We start from the raw sequence: 20850 nt of genomic DNA, 5'->3' as shown, positions 1-20850 counted from the left end.
CTAATTGTTGCTTCTTGACCTGCACACAGATTTCTCAGCAGACAGGTAAGGTGGCCTGGTATTCCCATCTCTTGAAGAATTTTCCACAGTTTGTTGTGATCCACACAGTCAAAGGCTTTAGCATTGTCAATGAAACAGAAGTAGATGTGGATGTTAGCAATTTGATCTCTGGTTCTTCTGCCTTTTCTACATCCAGCTTGAGCATCTGCAAGTTCTCAGTTCACGTACTGTTGAAGCCTATGTAGTCCCCAGTATAGAAATGTTAAATACTGTCCTTCAGAATTAAGTTCACAATAAACTCCAGTGTAGCTGGTCTCCACATATGTCAAACGGACAGGATGGAAACAGGGAAGAAGCATGTAAGCCTGCATCCTCTTGTTGGCCCACTAGTGCCCATGATATTGATGCTTTCACCCCTGGGCTTTCAATGTTTCCAGAAATAGTACCCAAATGATTCCACAGTGCCCCCCAAATACACTGAATTCATTTGTCTCAAAGGGTAGATCAATACCAGTGAAAGGTGCTGCACTCAAACTTTCTAATCAAAAAAACTATATACAGAAAAAGTCTCTCTCTCCCTCTCTCTGCCCATCTCTGTCTGCTCGTCCTCCTCTCTGTCTCTCTCTCTTATTTCTCAGGTTATCTGACTCGGTCATGTTCAGCTAACCAGGATTGCTGACTCCCCTTAACACCAAGGAGAAACAGCAGTGCATGAACTCAGGATGGAACGAGGTCCTCCCTTTTGTGTGACTGTACTGATTTCTCAGGAAATATTTTAACAGACTTCTTGCTGCTAAGAGTTTCATGGCTTGGAGTTTTCTAGTCCTAATTTTTCTTATCAGTTTCTATTCTCTAGGCTTTTAAAAGCAATAGAAGTGTTTTAGAAGCAATAGGAAGCCTCCTCAAGCCCTACTTTGCCTCCACCATTCCATGCAAAATAGAAACAGTAAATCTAAAGTCATAATGTTCCTTTTCTTTTATATAAACAATTTTATAATATATGTTTTCTGCTCAAATTCTATATGCACACATCCAACTTTCTATTGAGTCTGTCTTTATCAATTAGCTTTCAATACCTGAGTCCAGATATTCAGTTCAGTTCAGTTGCTCAGTTGTGACTGACTCTGCGACCCCATGTACTGCAGCATACCAGGCCTCCCTGTCCATCACCAACTCCCGGAGTTTACTCAAACTCATGTCCATCTCGTCGGTGATGCCATCCAGCCATCTCATCCTCAGCTGTCCCTTTCTCCTCCTGCCTTTAATCTTTCCCAGCATCAGGGTCTTTTTCAAAGAGTTGCTTCTTCGCATCAGGTGGCCAAAGTTTTGGAGTTTCAGCTTCAACATCAGTCCTTCCAATGAATATTCAGGACTGATCTCCTTTAGGATGGACTGGTTGGATCTCCTTGCAGTCCAAGGGACTCTCAAGAGTCTTCTCCAACACCATAGTTCAAAAGCATCAGTTCTTCAGGGCTCAGCTTTCTTTATAGTCCAACTCTCATATCCATACATGACTACTGGAAAAACCATAGCTTTGACTAGATGGACCTTTGTTGGTAAAGTAATGTCTCTGCTTTTCAATATGCTGTCTATGTTGATCACAGCTTTACTAACTTTTCTTTTCTCTCTTATCTCTGTTATTGAATTGCATAAACAGCTTCTATGTGTTTCTTTTCTTTGCTTTTCTCTCTCTCTTCTTCTTCTTCTTCATTCCTATCTTCCCCCCACCATTCCACTGATGGTCAAGTGGTTGATTGCACCCACATACACCCATATCATTTTCATTCCTGCTGGCAGGCCTTGTGCCTATCTACTAGACTAATGAAGTAACATCCCAACAGCTAAGCAGCCTGGAGCCCTCTCAATCCCTGCATCTTATATTCTGTTGCCAGGGTTAGGATCTTAAGAAAGGAGTAGTCAAACTTTTCCATGGACTCTTCCTTGCTTCCCAAATCTATTGTATACAAAGCGAAAGCCCAGCTCACTGGCAAGCATTAAGATATCCCTAAATTCTCTCTTACCTCCCCTTCCATCCTTGCTTTACATCTTGTAATAGGTTGGATTGTGTTCCCCAGAATTTCTATTCCCCAGTACCTATAAATGTGACCTTATTTGAAAATAGTACATTTACAGATGTAATCAAGTTAAGAGGAAATCATACCTGAAGAGGATGAGCCCTAAACCTGATGACTGGTATCTTTGGAGGAGAAAGAAGAGGAAGATTTGGATAATAGAGGCCTGGAGGAGACCAAGATAAAGGTCATGTGATGACAGAGGCAGAGGTTCTGATGCAGCTGCAATCAAACAAGAGGTGGAAAGAGCACTCCCCCAGGGCCTCCAGAGGGAACACAGCCCAGCTGACTTCCTGTATTCAAATTTTGAGCCTCCAAACTTAGAGCATTTATACTGCTCTAAGCCACTCAGTTTATAGTCAAATGTTACAGCAGCTCCGAGACCCTGATACATATCCACACAGCACAATCACTCCCCATCTCTTCCTGACAGTGTTGCCTGACCTTAGAAGTCCGGCCAAGAAACTCCCAGCAAGGTGCCCCCTACCTGGGCAGCCCACGAGTTCCTAGGGTGGGCCTTTACCCTGTAATCTCCAAGAGAGTTCATTTTCCCATAGGCGCTGCCAGTGAAATGCATCCCGGAAGTCCAGCCCTGCCCTGTCTCTGGTGGGGAACTTACACGGTTGCAGTGGGAACCCCTAAATTATGGCTAGTTCAGGACAGGACCTGAAGCCCAGCCTGCAAGACTCATTGAGCAGTTTTCTTTCTGGGAGCATGATTTGGCTCTGGCGAGGCTGCCTGATGGCTTGGATGGTAGAGAATCTGCCTGTAGTGCAGGAGATCCCCAGGAGAAGGAAATGGCAACCCATTGCAGTATTCTTGCCTGGAGAATTCCATGGACAGAGGAGCCTGGTGGGTTACAGTCCACGGGAATGCAAAGAGTCAGACACGACTGAGCAACTAACACTTTCACTTTCTTTTAGGCTGCCTATAGGATCATGGATTTCTTCTATCCTGACCATCTGAGGCCACACATCTCTCAGGAACTGGTAAGCATACAACAGGCCTGGTTTCATCTGGCCTCCCCTTGCCCTCGTGAAGTAAGAACAGGAAGCGTGGGCAAGGGGCTTGTTCTCCAGGAAGAAAACAGACTTGGCAAGGGTATGCTGAGTTCACAGGGAGCCTGTGTCAGGATGGTAAGCGAGCTGATGACTGCACAGAATGATCAACATGGGTCATCCCCAGGGTCCGGGGAGAGCAGTCTTCAGACTGAAACCTGCTGCACTGCCTGTAGACCAGCACAGGCTCCCTGTGGCCAAGTGCTTGCAAGTCCTCATCCTGCTCCATCAACAGCTGGCTGTTATTGTTCAGCCATTCAATAATGTCCAACTCTTTGCAACCTCATGGACGGCAGCACGCCAGGCTTCCCTGTCCTTTACCATCTCCCGGAGCTTGCTCAAACTCATGTCCATTGAGTGGGTGATACCATCCAACCATCTCATCTTGTTGCCCTCTTCTCTTTCTACCATGAATCTTTTCCAGCATCAGGGTCTTTTCCAACGAGTCAACACCTAGGGTCACAGGTAAAAACAACATCCGGGAAAAAGAGAGCCACTGGATCTTCCAAAGCCCACCCACCCCTAGGCCCTTGTGGGCAAGTTCCATTTATAACTGGGGACCAGCCTGAAACTAGATTGTTGAACTCTGGCTGCAGAATGACTTAACTGGAATGGCTTGTGTGGATGGATGTGAGTTCTGTGTTACCTTCCCTTGCAGGTGACACAGAAAAGGGTCATCAGGTCAAAAAAATCCCATGACCTATAGATGCACATCCTTATTTGCCATTTCAAAGTTTGTAGGAGCCGTATGTCATGGGATGAATTGTATCTCCCCCAAATTTATACCTTGAAGCCCTAACCCCCAAAATCTCTGAAGAAGAATGCATTTGGAGAGAGGGCCTTTAAAGAGGTGACCATGCAAAAATGAGACTAATTCCTAATCCCACTTGGCTGGCATCCTCATAGAAAGCAGAAACCTGAGCACGCAGCGATATCAGGGAGGCATTAGCACGGATGAAACACTGTGTGCAGACACAGAAAAGGCAACCATCTGCAAGCCAAGGAGAGGGGCCCTGGGAAAAACCACATCTTCCAACACCTCCACACCTTGTGAGAAAATAAGCTTCTGGTGTTCAAGCCACCTCATCTGTGGTGTTTTGTATGGCAGCCCATAGCAAGCTAGTACCAATTTTGATACTTAGAGGTGGGATGCTGCTGTAACATATCACTTAAAAAGCGAAAATGGCTTTAGGACTGGGAAATGGGGAGAGGTTGCAAGAGTTTCAAGTTGTGGGACTTTCTTGGTGATCCAGTGGTTAAGACTGCTTCCAGTGCAGGGGAGGTGGGTTCATTGGTCAGGGAAATAAGATTCCACATGCTACACTACACAGCCAAAAAAAAAAAAAAATTTAGAGGTGCATGTTAGGAAAAGTGTAGGTAACCTTGGAGAAACTGATAAAGACATTAAAGATGCTTCTGTTGAGACCTCCAATGGAAATGACACACGTGTTCCTAGATGTTAGAGGAAAGGCAATCCTGTTACAAAATGCAAAGAACTGGGCTGAATTGTGCTCTAGTGCGGTAAGAAAGGGAAGACCTGTGAGTGATGAACTTGGATTTTTAACCTAGGAGATTTTTAAATAATGTATGGAAGATGCGACTTGGTTTCCCTTACTTTGTTGTTGTTAAGTCCTGTCCAACTCTTTGCGACCCCTATGGACTGCAGCACACCAGGCTTCCCTGTCCTTCACTATATAGATGGGCTTCCCCAGTGGCTAAGTGGGAAAGAATCTGCCTATCAATGCAGGAGCCAAGGATTAGATCCACGGGTTGGGAAGTCCCCTTGGAAAAGGAAATGGCAATCCATTCTAGTGTTCTTGCCTGTATAATCCCATGGACAGAAGAGCCTGTGAAAGAAGAGATAAATTGAAGAAAGACTTGTTAAGCAAAACAAAACAAAACAAAACCAAAAAAATCCAGAACTCAAAGATTTGGAAAATTCTCTCCTATTCATATTGCAAAATATGAGAAAGCATGTTCTGGAGAGAATAGCAAGGATGTGTGAGTGGGCAATAAATTGATAAAGAAATGACAGGAGGGCATCACAGATGCAATCAGCTGTATCAGCCATCTCCTCGGAAGTCAGGGCTAGCAAATGAGACTGTACCAGAAGAAATTCTGCCAACTAGGATCAAAGGGGACAGAGATGGGAGAACACAAAAGGGAGATGTTCAGACCTCTGTGATTTTACAGGAATGACAGAGCTATCCAGCTGTGAACACATGTTGTTTGTTGTTGTTTAGTCGCTAAGTCGTGTCCAACTCTTTTGTGACCCCACAGACTGTAGCCTTCCAGGCCCCATGTCCATGGGACTTCCCAGGCAAGACTACTGGAGTGGGTTGCCATTTCCTTCTCTAGGGGAACCTTCTAACCCAGGGGTTGAAACTGTGCTCCTGCATTCCAGGTGGATTCTTTACCACTGACGTTATCCTTCCACAAAAGGGAAGATTGATCCCAAAGACGATTCAGAGCTTGTCAGGACCATCACCATCACCACAGAGCCATAGGGTACTGACCTCAGAGAGGGAGGCAGGCTTCTGGTTTTGAGAAAGCCAAGCTGCAGCCACTCAGGGTCTCCTCGGAGGAGCCGCTGATACCTTGTCCTCAGGCTTCCAGCCTCCAAAACTGTGAGAAAATAAATGGACACTGTTGGTATTTTGTTTGGTTGTGGTATTTTGCTAAGGTGGCCCTGGCAAACTCATGTACCATATTAAAAAAGAAGAAATAGTTGGAATTGATTTTAATAACATCTTGACCCAATAGATCCCCAAATAATATCATTTTAACACAGAATCAATATAAAAATTATTGATCAGATATTTCACATTCTTTTGATGGTACAATATCTCCCAAACACTTAATAGCATATCTCAATTTGAATCCATCACTTTTTGGGTTCAGCGACCACAGTGGTCACACACTATTCAGCTGTGTGACCCGTTCAAAAGCAAACCATCACTAATTATGCTTTTTGTACAGATTTCTGGAAAGAAATTTTAAAAAAAAATTGGTGCCTATAGGTAGACACCAAGTTTCTTTCTAGACTTCTGCTTTATGCATGGAGGGGAGAAAAAGTTACTAAAGATAAAGAGCTTCTACCCAAATATGGAAGCTAGAAAGCAATCAGGGAACTTCTCTGGTGGTGCAATGGCTAAGACTCCATGCTCCTAATGCAAGGAGCCTGGGTTCAATCCCTGGTCAGGGAACTGGATCTCACATGCTACACCTAAAGCCTGGCACAGCCAAATAAATTTTTAAAAAAGGAATAAGTCTTTGTGTTTTAAGAAGAAAGAAAGAAAGAAAACAATCAGGAAAGCTGTAAAAAGCAATGATCCAGACAAATTTTGCATCTTAAAGGATGTGTCCAGCAAAGAGCACTTGAGTTTTGGATGACAGAAACAAGTTCTGATGTGTTGAAACTGCCCACAGTGAGTTCCCCAAGAATCCACACTCTTTCGTGGCCCAAATTCCTGCTGTTTCCCCCTGACTGGAATCTTGCTTCCCTCTATTTCCTGGACTTCTTGAATCCATCCACTCCAACTCAGATCTGGTCTCCTGTATCCTCAGTCGCCCCCACCACTCCCAGCCTGGTCCGCACAGCACACAATCCACAATCCGCAGATGCCCTGCTTTCGACTTTAGGATAAAACTGAGGGTTTTTATTCCATGACGTCCAGGCTCCTGCATGCTCGGTCTCCCACCTGCTGCTCCAGATCACTGAGAGCCTCTCATCTTCACCCTCTTGTGGTTTCATGTTCCTGCCACACACACTCCACCCCTCCCACACTCCACCACTCCACCCCTCAGCTTCAGTGATATCTCCTCCTGGAAGTCTTTCTGGTTTCACAGCCCTTTGCCACCATCCTACCCAGCAAAAGAACTGTTGTTGTATTGAATACCTCCCACCTCTCAAAATGGTCTTTTTAATTAGTAACTATTTTTACAAGAGTTTTGCATTTATAAAGAAAACGGAGCAAAAAGTACAGATAGTCCCCATGGACTCCCTCCCCCGCCTCAACTTTCTCATATTATTTCCTTCTTTTATTAATGTGGTATGTTGGTTGTGTGGAGAAGGAAATGGGAACCACTATTCCTGCCTGGAGAATCCCATGGACAGAGGAGCCTGGCAGGCCACAGTCCATGGAGTCACAAGCATTGGACATGACTTAGTGACTAAATTACCACCACCACATGTTGGCTGTAATTAAATGATATCACATTATTTTTACCTAAAGCCCATGGTGGGATGGCATCACTGACTCAATGGACATGAGTTTGAGCAAGCTCTGGGAGTTGGTGATGGACAAGGAAGCATGGTATGCTGCAGTTCTTGGGGTCACAAAGAGTCAGACACAACTGAGCAACTGAACTAAACTGAACTGAACTGAAAAGTCCATAGTTAACATTCAAAGAAGCTTGCTCCTTGGAAGAAAAGTTATGACCAACCTAGACAGCATGTTAAAAAGCAGAGACATTACTTTGCAGAAAAAGTTCTGTCTAGTCAAAGCTGTGGTTTTTCCAGTAGTCATGTATGGATGTGAGAGCTGGACTATAAAAAAAGCTGAGCCTTGAAGACCTGATGATTTTGAACTGTGGTGTTGGAGAAGACTCTGGAGAGTCCCTTGAACTGCAAGGAGATCCAACCTGTCCATCCTAAAGGAAATCAATCCTGAATATTCACTGGAAGGACTGATGTTGAAGCTGAAATTCCAATACATTGGCCACCTGATGTGAAGAACTGACTCATTTGAAAAGACCCTGATGCTGGGAAAGATTGAAGGCAGCAGGAGAAGGGGCGATAGAGGATGAGATGGTTGGATGGCATCACCCACTCGATGGACACGAGTATCAGTAAACTCCTAGAGTTGGTGATGCACAGGGTAGCCTGGCATGCTGCAGTCCATGGGGTCAAAAGAGTTGGACACAACTGGGTGACTGAACTGAACTGACTGAACATTCATGCTGATTCTTTGTGTTGTACATTCTATGGGTTTTAATAAATGCATGATATCATGTGTCTCCCATGACAGTATCGCACAAAATTAGCTTCACTGCCCTAAAAATCCCATGTTCCATTTACTCACCCTTCCCCCGCCCAGTCCCCACAAATCCCTGGCAACCACTGATATTTTTACTGTTTCTTTTCTTTTGAAGTTTTGTCTTTTCCCGAATGTCACATAGTTGGGATCATATAGTATTAGCCTTTTCAGATTGGCGTCTTTCACTTGCTACTACACATTTAGGGTTCACCAATGGCTCAGTGGTAAAGAATCCACCTGCAGTACAGCAGATGAGGGTTTGATCCCTGAGTCAGGAAGATCCCCTAGAGAAAGGAATGGCAACCCACTCCAGTATTCTTGCCTGGAGAATCCCATGGACAGAGAAGCCTGCCTGGCTACAATCCATGGAGTTACAGAGTCCAAGATGACTGAGCAACTAAGCATGTACCTACCATGTCTTTTTGCAACTTAAAGCTCATTTCTTTGTATTGCTGAATAATGTTCTGTTGTCTGACTACAGCACAATTTGCTGATTTATTCACTTACTGAAGGACATTCTTTCAAGTTTTGGCAACTATGAGCAAAGCTGCTATAAATATCTGTGTGAACATAGGTTTTCAGCTCATTTGGGTAAATACCTAAGAACACAGTTGCTCGATTCCACAATCAGGCTATGTTTCACTTTACATGAAGCAACCAGACTGCAAAACATTTTTCTGATGACTATTATCATTTGACTCTTTTTAAATAGTAATGTTTGAGAGTTAATCTAACCCATGTCCGTCTTGTTATAGTCACAAAAATGAAGCTTCAGAGGGGAAGGAGGGACAGCTGGATGAGAAAGAAAGAAAGAAACTGCTTAGGAGAGCTTAGCTCGCCTGGTAAGAGAGAGTTTCCTGTTTTCTAGTGTTACAGACCACATGTGGCTGGTCTCAGTCATCACACACAAACAGCAGCATCTGCCCATACTGCTGGGCAGTCACAAAACACAGCAAGGAGCTGCTGAGCTGCAGAGATGCCTCTAGATAAACTCCACTCCTCCAGGACCAGAGAGTTATGTGACCTGTGCAGCCCTTTGGGACACAAACTGAGCACCCATTGTAACAGGGAAGAGTTAATGAATTTATGCTGGATCTGCTTCTGTGACTTTAACCCTCATTTTGCTGCTTTTGTTACTGTCAATTCAGTTCAGTTCAATTCAGTCGCTCAGTCGTGTCCTAGTCTTTGTGCCAGGCTTCCCCATCCATCACCATTTCCCAGAGTTTGCTCAAATTCATGTCCATCAAGTCGGTGATGCCATCCAACCATCTCATCCTCCGTCATCCCCTTCTCCTCCTGCCTTCAATCTTTCCCAGCATCAGGGTCTTTTCCAAAGAATCGGTTCTTTGCTTGAGGTGGCCAAAGTATTGGAGTTTCAGCTTCCGCATTAGTCCTTCCAATGAATCTTCAGGACTGATTTGTTATTGTAGGCATACATAATGGCCTGCCTCAGGGAAATAACCTGAGCCCCCCAGGACTCTAAGTGAAACTAACCCATTCCCTTGCCTGAGGCTTGCCATTCTAGGGGACTTTTGCAAGGATTGAATAGTCTTTTTCCTTTGTTTCCCCTCAACCTCTGATCCTTAAAAGAACCTGGTAACCAGGCCCCAACAAGACGATTATTTTTAGGTGCTATCCTGCCATCTTCTTGGCCAGCCAGCTCCCGAATAAAGTCCCTTCCTTGTTCCAACACGCCGTCTCAGATTTATTGGCCTATCGACTCAGTAACACAATGGGAAGAGTCCTCCCACTGTATCTTGGTTGACACAGATGTAACAAGAGAGCCTGAGCCCATGTCTGTTAATGATCACTGCCCAGGGAACAGGGTATCTGTATCTATACCAAAATACCAGTACCAATAGCAAATTCACCCAAAGAAGCCACTCCTGAAATTCCCTAAAACAGTCTGGAACTAAACCCAGACAGAACATGTGTCATTTCGTGAGTGAAGAGGGCCAGTCTGCACCCAGATCGGGGCCACTTGCCTTGTAATCTTAGAAACGACGCTGGTTTCTTTGCCTCCCACCTCCACTGACAGCAACCAACCTTAAACGGGAATAACACCAAGAACCATGTGAGCCGTTCAGACAAAACACAATTTATAATCTTTTAATCACTACCGGGCTAGACAAGCTTCTTCCAACACAAACTCCCCACACATCCTCCATGCCTTTTATTTCCCTCCCACGAATCCACAGAGCCCCTCCACAGAGGAGATATTGCAAAACCCTCTGCAACAAACGGGATGTAGCTTCCAGCTACACCTCTTTTCGGGAACGGGTACAAAACTGTGGTTTTATGTCTCAGGAAGGCTCCTTCCAAAGCAGATGCGTGACATTGCACAATTAAGACAAACTGACACCGCTCTGTCTACCCAGGGCCAGAAACCTGGGTACCTGGATGGGATCTGCAACTGGCTTCTGCTAAAGCAAGTGAAAGTGTTAGTCGCTCAGTCGTGTCCGACTCTGTGTGATCCCATAGACTGTAGCCCACCAGGCTTCTCCGCCCATGGGATTTTCCAGACAAGAACACTGGAGTGGCTTGCTATTTCCTTCTCCAGAGGATCTTCCCAACCCAGGGATGGAACCGAGGTCTCCTGCATTGTGGGCAGACTTTTCACTGTCTGAGCCACCAGGGAAGCCCTCTGCTAAAGCAAAATGCATCTTAGTTCAGAGACAAACTCAAAGACTCGGCCTTTCACGGTTTTGTTTTGTCTTTCATTGTTACATAGAGTTCCCCTTAAGTTTATGATAAACTGAAAAGTTGGTTTTGTGTTTTAGGTTATAGATGTCAAAAGAAGCCTATCCTTTATATCAGACAGAGTTAAATTATGCTTCTCCTTTTTTTTTTTTAACCTGGAAAATTTCCCCTGAATTGAAAAATAGGCCTCCACTCTTTTTTTGTTTTTTTAAATAAGTCACAATAGAGCTTCTTTGGTGGCAAGCCACTGTCTGCTGTTCTCAGACAGAATCTTTGCATCCAGCCTGGCAGCTCCACACAGCCACACCAAGCACCAAGTCTTCTCCTAAATTATTATTATTATTGCCTAGAGCAACTGTCAAAGCATGTAGCCTTCAGAAGTACTCTGGATTCCATCACAAAGAAAATCATGAGTATTGTATCATTGTTGCTGCTGCTACCCTCGCTCAGTCGTGTCTGAGTCTTTGCGACCCCATGGACTGTAGCCCGCCAGGTGCCTCTGTCCATGGGATTTACCAGGCAAGAATACTGGAGTGGATTGCCATTTTCCTTCTTCAGGGGGATCTTCCCAACCCAGGGATTGAACCTGTGTCTCCTGCGGCTCCTGCAGTGCAGGTATATTCTTAACTGCTGAGGCACTCAAGAAGCCCCTTGTGTTACTACCTTCTGCTTTTATTTTATGTCAATAGGTAGGAGATAGACATGCAGCTACTGTGTCCAGATATCCTCCTGGCTTGGAAGGCTGGGATCACAGGACTGAGGGACCACAAGACCCACAGGCAATGTGCCCTGCAGGATCTTTTATCAAGCAGTCCAGCTCAAGGCTTCAGACTCTGGGTCTGGCTCACTACAGACGCTTCCATCACTAGACGGGCGGTAAAACCCATTCTGGAGCTGACACAGCGCATATATCCAAGCTTTACATCTGTGTTTCTGTTTTTCTTAAAGCCATGTCATCCTCTAAGAAAACAAACAGCCTATTCCACCAAGTAAAAGATGATGATACGATGTTCAACTAGTCTATGAAGATGGATGGGTTCCATGTCCTATAAGTAAAGTCCCCTTGTACTTAATCACACTGAGCCGGACATGCAGGCAAATTATTGTCCACCAAGAGTAAACTGTGGTGACGGAGCGCTTTTAAATATAAGACGCTGCGTGGCTTTTTCATTTCTTGGGGACATCTTGTGTGTCTATGCTATGAATATTATGATAAACAGGGTGTGAATGTTGGGATGTAAAACAGTAAAATTGCCATGTAGAAAAGTTTTCATGCATGTATACACACATATATCTTCATAGTTTAATTAGTATAGGTACAAAGTATAGAAAAGCCAACTCCTCTTGCTAAATATTTATTTAGTAAGTCCATAAATCCCTATTTATGGAACCAGAAGTTTTAGATAAAATAAGACATTGAAAATAATCAGGAATTTAAATTTAGGGACTTATGTCTCAAGAAGGCTCCTTCCAAAGCAGACGGGTGGCTGGCTTTGGGACATACGACATCTTTCTCACGGTGCCTATTTTTCACATCATATGGCATTAGTGCTTGCAGCTACTCATGTACCCACATGCACTTATTTTCTACTCGATTAGAATCTGGTTCTCTCTGTTTTGATCACCAACTGAAGCATGTGACTTTCTTTACAGGCCAAAATAAAGGCTTAGTGCTTTGAGAGATGTTTTATTTTTACAACCTTGGCAAAGCCAGTATCATTGATTAAATGTCTGAATTCCAGGAGAGAGAGAAACTTGGCAGAATCTGGGGGTTCCCAAGGAAGCTGGATTGGTCCCAAACAAAGGAGAGATTCCAAGTGATGCTTTTTATTTTAATTCATGCTAATAGATGTTCTGTGGCTTGTCACTGGGCCTCCAGAGGGCTGAAAAGTGTGTGTGGGTGGCAGGGGGTGGGGAGTGGATAAGGGTAAGGGTAACATTTATGTGTGTGGATTAACTAGCAGGAGGGAGAGAGCATCTCAAAGACAAAAATGCTAGCAACTACCTTGATATTATCACTCATGGTGGGCCACATTTGCCCACATTGGTGCTTAAGAACTGTCCTCCTAAGGAGAGGTGGGATGAACTGAGACAGTAGCATTGAAGTATATACACTACCATGTGTAAAACAGTTAGTGGGAAGTTGCTGTATTACACGGGGACCTCAGCTCGGGGCTCTGTGAAGACCTAGAGGGGCTGGATGGAAGGGTGGTTGGAAGGGACGGTGGGAGTGGCCCAAGAGGGAGTGGATATATGGATACATAGAGCTGATTTACGTTGTTGTACAACAGAAATGAACACAACATTGTAAAGCAATTATATTCTAATTAAAAAGAAAAAAAAATTTTTTTTTTTAAAGTGCTATTGTCCTACACTGCCTCAGAGTTGCAACTCACTTGCTTCATGGGCTTTGTTTAGGATTCATGGACCCAAGTTTCATTTTAGCCCTAAATGACTTTCGAATGCTTTTGCTGTTTTGACATCGGTATGTGCAGCTGGATCCAAACAGATACCAGTTCTCTACAGTTTTCCATGGCAGTCCACACTTGCTTTTGATTAATTTATTAACCCACGAACTCCCTTGGGGGTGGAGGGGGAATACAGCGGGGAAGCACCTTGAATCCTTTTGTTTTAACATTTCAGCTTTGCTCTTTATAAAAACTGCTGAGCCCTTCCACAGCCTATCTTTTCTTACCAGCAGAGTGAAATATGTTTTTAAATGTTTGGAAAGAATGGAGAATTTAAATGAATTTCATGTGGATACACACGCATGCGCGCACTTGCTCATCTTTGTTGCCTGCCATCGCCTGTGTCCACCGGCTCTATGACCGCATCACTCATCAGTGGTGAAATCTGCTTTTAAGCAAGACACACAGCTGGGAGAGTTGGGAGTTTCCCCTTGCTCTTTGAGCCCCTCTACCCCTACCCCCGCATCTTTCGTCAAAGTGTTAGAGTGTCAATTTCATCAGATGCTGAAAACTTCCCAGTACAAATCTGCCCATGTGAAAGTGAAGTGGGGTGGACCCTTCATTTAAAAAGACCTCATCTCGAGCATCAAACTAGAGCTATCTTTCTATCCAGGCTTATCTGTCCATCACCACAGTGCCCAAGTGCTTGCTTTAAACTGACATTATGCCAAAAAAGCAACCAGACAGAAAAAGAACTGTTTACTACAACCACCAAAGAGCCAAATTATTATACTTCTAGCATCAATCAACTTACTCAGGAGTCCATAATTTTCAGCTTATGGTAGATCTTCAATAATTTGAATTTCCCATGTTGGGGGGAATCAGTATTAAATTGAGGGTAATTATATAGCATTTTATGTAAAGGCTGCATTGTGATTGTTATATAAGTGCATTCTTTACTTCAAAAAATGTTAACCGTGTGTGTACCAATTTAGTTCCTAACAAATTTCCTTCCACATGAAAAATGAGAACTTATAATGGCCAACTGATTTTAATATATCAGATTCTTCTAAGAGGTGGGAAGTTCAGTAAGTTGAACATTTCCTGGAAACATACTTGATTTTGTTTTCCAAGCTTTATTCATTGACCAGGTGATATAACTATGTATTAGTGACTTAGGAGCTAATGGTACTTTTATTATTAAGTTAAAAAATGATCAGAAAACAAGCATTTACTATTTATTTTCTTTCAAAATGTTCCTTAATTCTTAAAAATAAATAAAATTACATTTTTATTACTAATGATGCTACAGAATTGATGTGTAAAAACTCTCAAAGAACATAGTCATTTTTTGAAACAAAATGGATTCTCAAAGAAAAAATTTAATCAGAGCATCACACCATCTCTTCTCTAGTCAGCAGACAGATGATGTGCTGCCTTCTGGGTAAAAATGTAACTTACATGTTTGAACTTGAATGAAATTAAGTTTCATAGTGTATAAATAGTAAGGGATGGAAGCTTTGAGGACAAAAGTAGTAGGGGTTCAGGAAGGGACTTTGAAAGCTCTTTATTACTAACTTAACTGCTCTGCAGACTAGATCTCCATCTGGAGGCAGACACGAAGTTGAGAGTCAGAATGAAAGACAAAGGTTGTCCTGGCAAACCAAGGCCACAGCTTTGCACAACTTCCAGCCACTGCCAGTCTCTGTCATCAGAGTCCACATGAACGCTGCCCTCGGAGAGGTATAGTGCACAACCTGTGCAGATGGACAGTCCCTTCTGAGGCAGCTGACTCATTTTATAAGTTATGTGTGCAGTGAGAGACAGATTTTGACTCAAACATAAGAAAAATATTTTTGCAAGAGTAAGTCGTCAAAGATGAAACTGGTTGACTCAGGAGGTGGGGAGGGCTTGTTATAAGACATGTCCAAGCACAAAGTGCTTTACCACCTGCCATGGGCTCTCAGAGGAGGTTTGCAACTCGAGTGACAGTAAGGGCTTGCCTCTGTGGTTGTTAAGGGTTTATTTACAATCCCAAAAGTCAGGAACCCATCAGTCAAACACAAGTCTTCAGGCTTCGGAACTTGAACCAATATATGGAGACCTTGAACAGTTATGGAAATCAAAACAGCTATTTGAGAAGGCTGTGACTTAAATAGGGCCTTCCCAGGTGGTGCTAGTGGTAAAAAAATAAAAAGTGCACCTGCTAATGCAGGAGATGTAAGAGATGTGGGTTCGACCCCTAGGTCGGGAAGATCCCCTGGAGGAGGGCATGGCAATCTACTCCAGTAGTCTTGCCTGGAGAATCTCATGGACAGAGGAGTCTGGTGGGCTACAGTCCACAGGATCGCAAAGAGCTGGACATGACTGAAGTGACTTAGCACGCATGTGACTGAAATACAGGGGAAGCAGGGTTCCTGAGTCCTCTCTTAGCTACTACAAAAATAAATCATTGTCACAGATGTCATTTTCCCGTATTCTTCCCCCTGTGCTTGCATCACATTCAGCTTCCTCTTCTAGCTAATATTTCAGAAAGTACTGGTGACCACACTGCCTCTGCCCATCAAGAGGGCAGTAGTTCAAGAGGTCCAAGCCAAGACCTAACAGGAAGTGGGAATGGTCTGTGAGGTATCTGTGTGTGTGTGCGTGTGTGTGTCCAAAAATGGATATATTCACTTCAAAGTCAGCAAGTACTCCTAACAGCCACACACATCGCCCTCTGTGTGCAGAGTCTACAAGGCTCACAAAGCAGCAAGTGCAGGGCCAGGCAGTGAAGGAGGGGGAGGCATTTGCAAAGGCTGCATTCTAATGTTCCTCTCTCTACCTTCTCTCTTGGTCCAGAAGCAAAGAGTGGGAAGTACGTGATCCCACAGTAGTATTTCATTAGATAACAAGACTGAAGACCCTTTCATGGCAGCCAGGGAACTCAAAAAGACAATGTAACAGTTTAGAAAGATCACAGTTTTGAGACATAATTGGTTCTGAGGCCAAAGGCAGCCTTTGCCACTCTGGTAGCTGCAAAGCCCTGCCAAGTCTAACCAGTGTTTCTTGGCATCTTCTCACACTAAACTTGGGCTTCGAGGTGGCACTAGGGGTAAATAACCCACCTGCCAATGCAGGAGATGCGTTGTGTCAGTGTGGTACCAGGGTGCCTAACGGTGATCACAGGTTAAGTCACTAATTCTCATCTCGATCCCTGGGTCGGGAAGATCCCCTGGAGAAGGAAATGGCAACCTACTCTAGTACTCTTGCCTGGAGAATCCCATGGACACAGGAGCCTGGTGGGCTTCCGTCCGTAGGGTTGCACAGCGTCAGACAGGACTGATAGGACTTAGCACTCACATTAAACTCAAAAGCCACATGAAGCAGCATTCCGAAGCGCTCCACGTCACAAGATTTCCTATAACTTTTTTTTTTTTTTAATTTTTGGCTGGGTCTTCATTGCAGCACGTGGGCTTTCCCTAGTTGCAGTGCAGCTCTGCAGCATGTGGGATCTTAGTTCCCTACCCAGGGATCAAACCTGAGTCCCCTGCATTGGAAGGCAGATTCATAACCACTGGACCACGAGGGAAGCCCCCCTGTAACATATTTTGAAGACCAAGGAGCTATGTTCTCCAGAAGGACAAATGATGTTGGGGTCTGCAGAATGTGGCATCTAGAAGTCCTGCCCGAGGGGCACTGGGATGTTGTGCACAGTGGAACTGCCTGGCAAAGTTTTGCCTCCTCCTGGGAAACACGGCTTTGGGAATAATATTCTTCATCTAGATAGTGGAGGTAGTACCTGCCACTGCATAGCATCATTATAATTACTGACTTAACCTGTGATCACTGTTAGGCACCCTGGCAGGTCACTGACACAGGTGGCTCTATTTCAAATTGTTACCCAGACCCTCCCTCTGGATGTCCGAGCAAACATGGACAGACATGCGTGCACCTGAGTCTCTGCCTCCTTGACAAACTCAGTTACCTATCACTGGCCTCTCCCAGGCTGGCAGAAGTCCAAGATCATTCCCAGAACATGTCCTTGAACTAGCCTCACTCAGGTTTTCCATGTTTAGGTTGCCTCTTAGGGATGAAGCAGTCAGCTTGGTTCTATTAATAATTAAGATACCTGCACTTTCTTCCCAGTATCAGGCCGTGTGATTCATCCAAGATATTGTCCTCATGCAAACTTAGGAAATGGCTTCATTTCCTAGATAATTCAAGCACGGATTGAATGGGAAACCTCAAAGTACCTCTGCTCTCAACTACCTGCTCGTTTCGGTCAAAAGGAACGGGTTAGCACGAATCACATAAATAAAGGATAACTCTTGCTTTACCTTGCCTTTGAGGTGGACAGGCTCCTGGCGTCTTATGCCACCTAAGTGAAGCTGTAAGGGCAAAAAGAAGGGGAAAGGCACAGCCCCAGAGAAGCGATTCATTCTCAGCACAATGCTAAACTCAAAAGCCAAATAAGTTCTCCATGTCACAAGATTTCCTATTTGTCTTCAGATTCTTTTGAGTTCTGATGGGCAACATTATCCAGAAGAACAAAGGATGCTGGGGTCTGCAGAACGTGGCGGCCAGCAGTCCTGCCTGAGGGGCACTGGGATGCCGCCCACAATGGGGCCACCAGGCAAGTTCTGCCTCCTTCAAGGAAACAGGGCTTTGGGGAAGCATGTCTTAATGCTGTCAATATCAACCAAGCCACGTTACCTCCTCCCTCCCAGACCTTTCTGTCCCTGTCTCCACATCCCAGCATGTGGAGAACAGAAAAGAGCCAGTTGGATGCGAAGGGAGGGTATCTGACAATGGTGAAGGCAAGAAGGGAAAACACACTCCAACTGATTTTATGATTGTGTGTGCAAAAAAAAAAAAAAAAAGTGAACCTCTTGAGAATGTTTTGACATGCATGGTAGGTTCCATTCATTTTCCAGGGCAAGAAAAAAAGAAGGTCCCTGTGGTTCACAGAAGTGGTGATTCTGAATTGAACCCTGGGGAAATTTCCTGCAAGTACCCTGCATCCGTTGTTTCTCCATCGACTAGGTACGCCCAGTGTGGGTCTGTTCACCTCCTCCAGGAGTGGAATGAAGAGCAGATAATAGTCATGTCTCCACTCCAGATGTATGGCTGCAGGAACCCTGTAGGATTCCCCTAAGTCTCAGTTTTCACTTTTGCAAAGTGAAGCTGATAAACCCTAAATCAGGGGCACAGCTGCTGTGGGTGGGCTACACAGAGGAGGTAATATACAAGCCAGTCTTCATTTTTTTGTTGTTTTTTTTTTTTTTTCCAAGATCAACTTTACTCTGTAATTGTCTTTGCTGTTGTTCCCAAACCCCACCCATCCCACCCCATTCTGAAAATAATAGGCTTCCTTTTTCTGACTCATGATAGAAAACTTGAGACACACAGAAGTACAAAGAAGAAAACAAAAACCTACACTCTCCACAATCCAAAGAAACGCCAGTAAAATTTTCTTAGACATACTCCAGTCTTTTTTTAAAAACCTTATTTAAACAGTCTCATTATTTTCATAACTTCTAAATTCTTTTATTTGCATATCATCTTATTATGACAATTTTCACCTATCATTAGAAAATTTTTTGTTTGCAGTGATATTTGTGTTGTGTGTTTGTATGTGATTGTAAAAATAACACATACAGTCTGGAATCTAGCCAATAATCTGTTTCTTGTTTTATGACAAGTAAAAGAGCAGCCCATGGCCACAGGAAAGGGCCAGTTCCCGGAATGGGAGCAATTATAAGATTGGACTTGTGAAAACGTCTCTTGATGAAATGTGTATTAAGGGTTACATCAACACCAGCTAGCAGAGATCCAGGACCTGATTCTCTTTCTGGTCTGTGTTCTGGGATGCTGCCTGAATCTGGACTCGTGAATCACTGAGACAGAGCTACAAAAAGAAAAAAGGAGAATTCTGGAAAAGCCATGCAGCCCACCAGGAAGCTGGGATGCAACTAAAATGCAGTATGTACTCCTGCCACATTCATGACAGATGTGTTTTAGTGAAAGGTATAATTAAGTTTTAAGAAAAAAGAAAAGAAAAGGAAAGGACATTATCTGCAAGAGGCTAGAAGTTTTGTGGATAGAGACTTAAAAAACAGCCAGTGGTAGAGATGATCAGAATTTAGAAAATAATAATCACCTATAATCAAATTATTTAAAGATAATTACTGGGGAAAATATGGATGTATTTTCCACTGGATTTTTCTACGCACATTTTAATAACATTTGAATTATAAACACATATTTTAACAAAACTTAAATCTTACAGCTTATACAATTTTATATCCTGCTTTTTAATTTGCTATAGCAGAAGCATTTCCACATGTGAATAAAAATTTCTTGTAGCCTTCCCTGGAGGTCCAGTGGTTAAGAATCTGCCTGCCAGTGCAGGTGACACGGGTTCCATCGCTGATTCTGGAAGAGCCCACGCGCAGCTGAGCAACTGAGCCTGTGAGCCACAGCTCCTGAGCCCAGGGGTCTAGGGCCTGTGCTCCGCAACAAGAGAAGCCACTGCAGTGAAAAGCCTGAACACTGCAACAAAGACCCAGCACAGCCGGAAAATTTACAATACATAAGTAAACAAAAACTTCTTGCAAACTCCATGATAATGTCTGCAAAATACTCCATCATATGGACTCACCAAAATTTAAGGCATCATGTTCATGGTTGTTGGATATCTTTTGAAACGCTGCACAATTAAAAACATCTCAGCAATGCCATCTGCTCTGAAAATTTGGTTTGAGCTTCTTGTTACTCCCAAAGGACAGATACCTGGAAGGGGGATTCTGGGTAAAGGGGGTAAACTTTGCTTTAAGTCTCTTGCTATATGATGAAACTTTCAGAAAGGTCATTCCAACTTCTACCTCCCTTGGCTGAGTGTGTCCACATGATCACACTCTTGGATAACACTGGCATCACCACAACTGATCCTTGCTAATCTGATGTACAGAATGCCAGTAGGATTTTAATTTGCATTTTTTATATTATTTCCTTTGACTTACAAGTGCTGGGCACTGTCATTTGCATTTCTTCTGTGAACTGTGATCTCTTTTGCCTATTTTGCTTTTGGGGTTTGACATCTTTCTTCCTGAGTGGTATGAGTTCCTTAAATAGGATGGTTGCTAATCATAACTGGATTTGATGAGAAATGTTTTTCTACATTGTCTGGCTAGCAATGTTGTTTAGAGCATTGTGCTAATGCATGCTAAGTCGCTTCTGTTGTGTCCGACTCCTTGCAACCCTATGCACGGAGCCCACCAGGTTCCTCTATCCATGGCAAGAATATTGCTTAGATTATTGGTGAAACTCAAATATCTTTCATTTTTTTATTATCTATTTTTTTTGCTAATTTTTAAAGTTAATTGATGTTTAGAAAGTCTTTCCTAGTCAGTCTGCCAGGTATTCACTTCTGTTTTCTTATACCATTTTTGAAATGGTTTTACAGAGGGTTTCAAGAAATATGGAATTCAGGAATTATTGGAATTTCAGAAACCAGAATCTAGAGAGTTGCTTGACCAAAAGCCTTGGAAACAGAGATAAGGGGTGTGGTTCTTGCTGATTGAATTTCAGA

This window comes from Cervus elaphus, chromosome 19 (genome assembly GCF_910594005.1).
Source record: "Cervus elaphus chromosome 19, mCerEla1.1, whole genome shotgun sequence".
NCBI classification, from domain to species: Eukaryota; Metazoa; Chordata; class Mammalia; order Artiodactyla; family Cervidae; genus Cervus; species Cervus elaphus.
Note: the sequence above shows the minus strand (reverse complement) of the source record.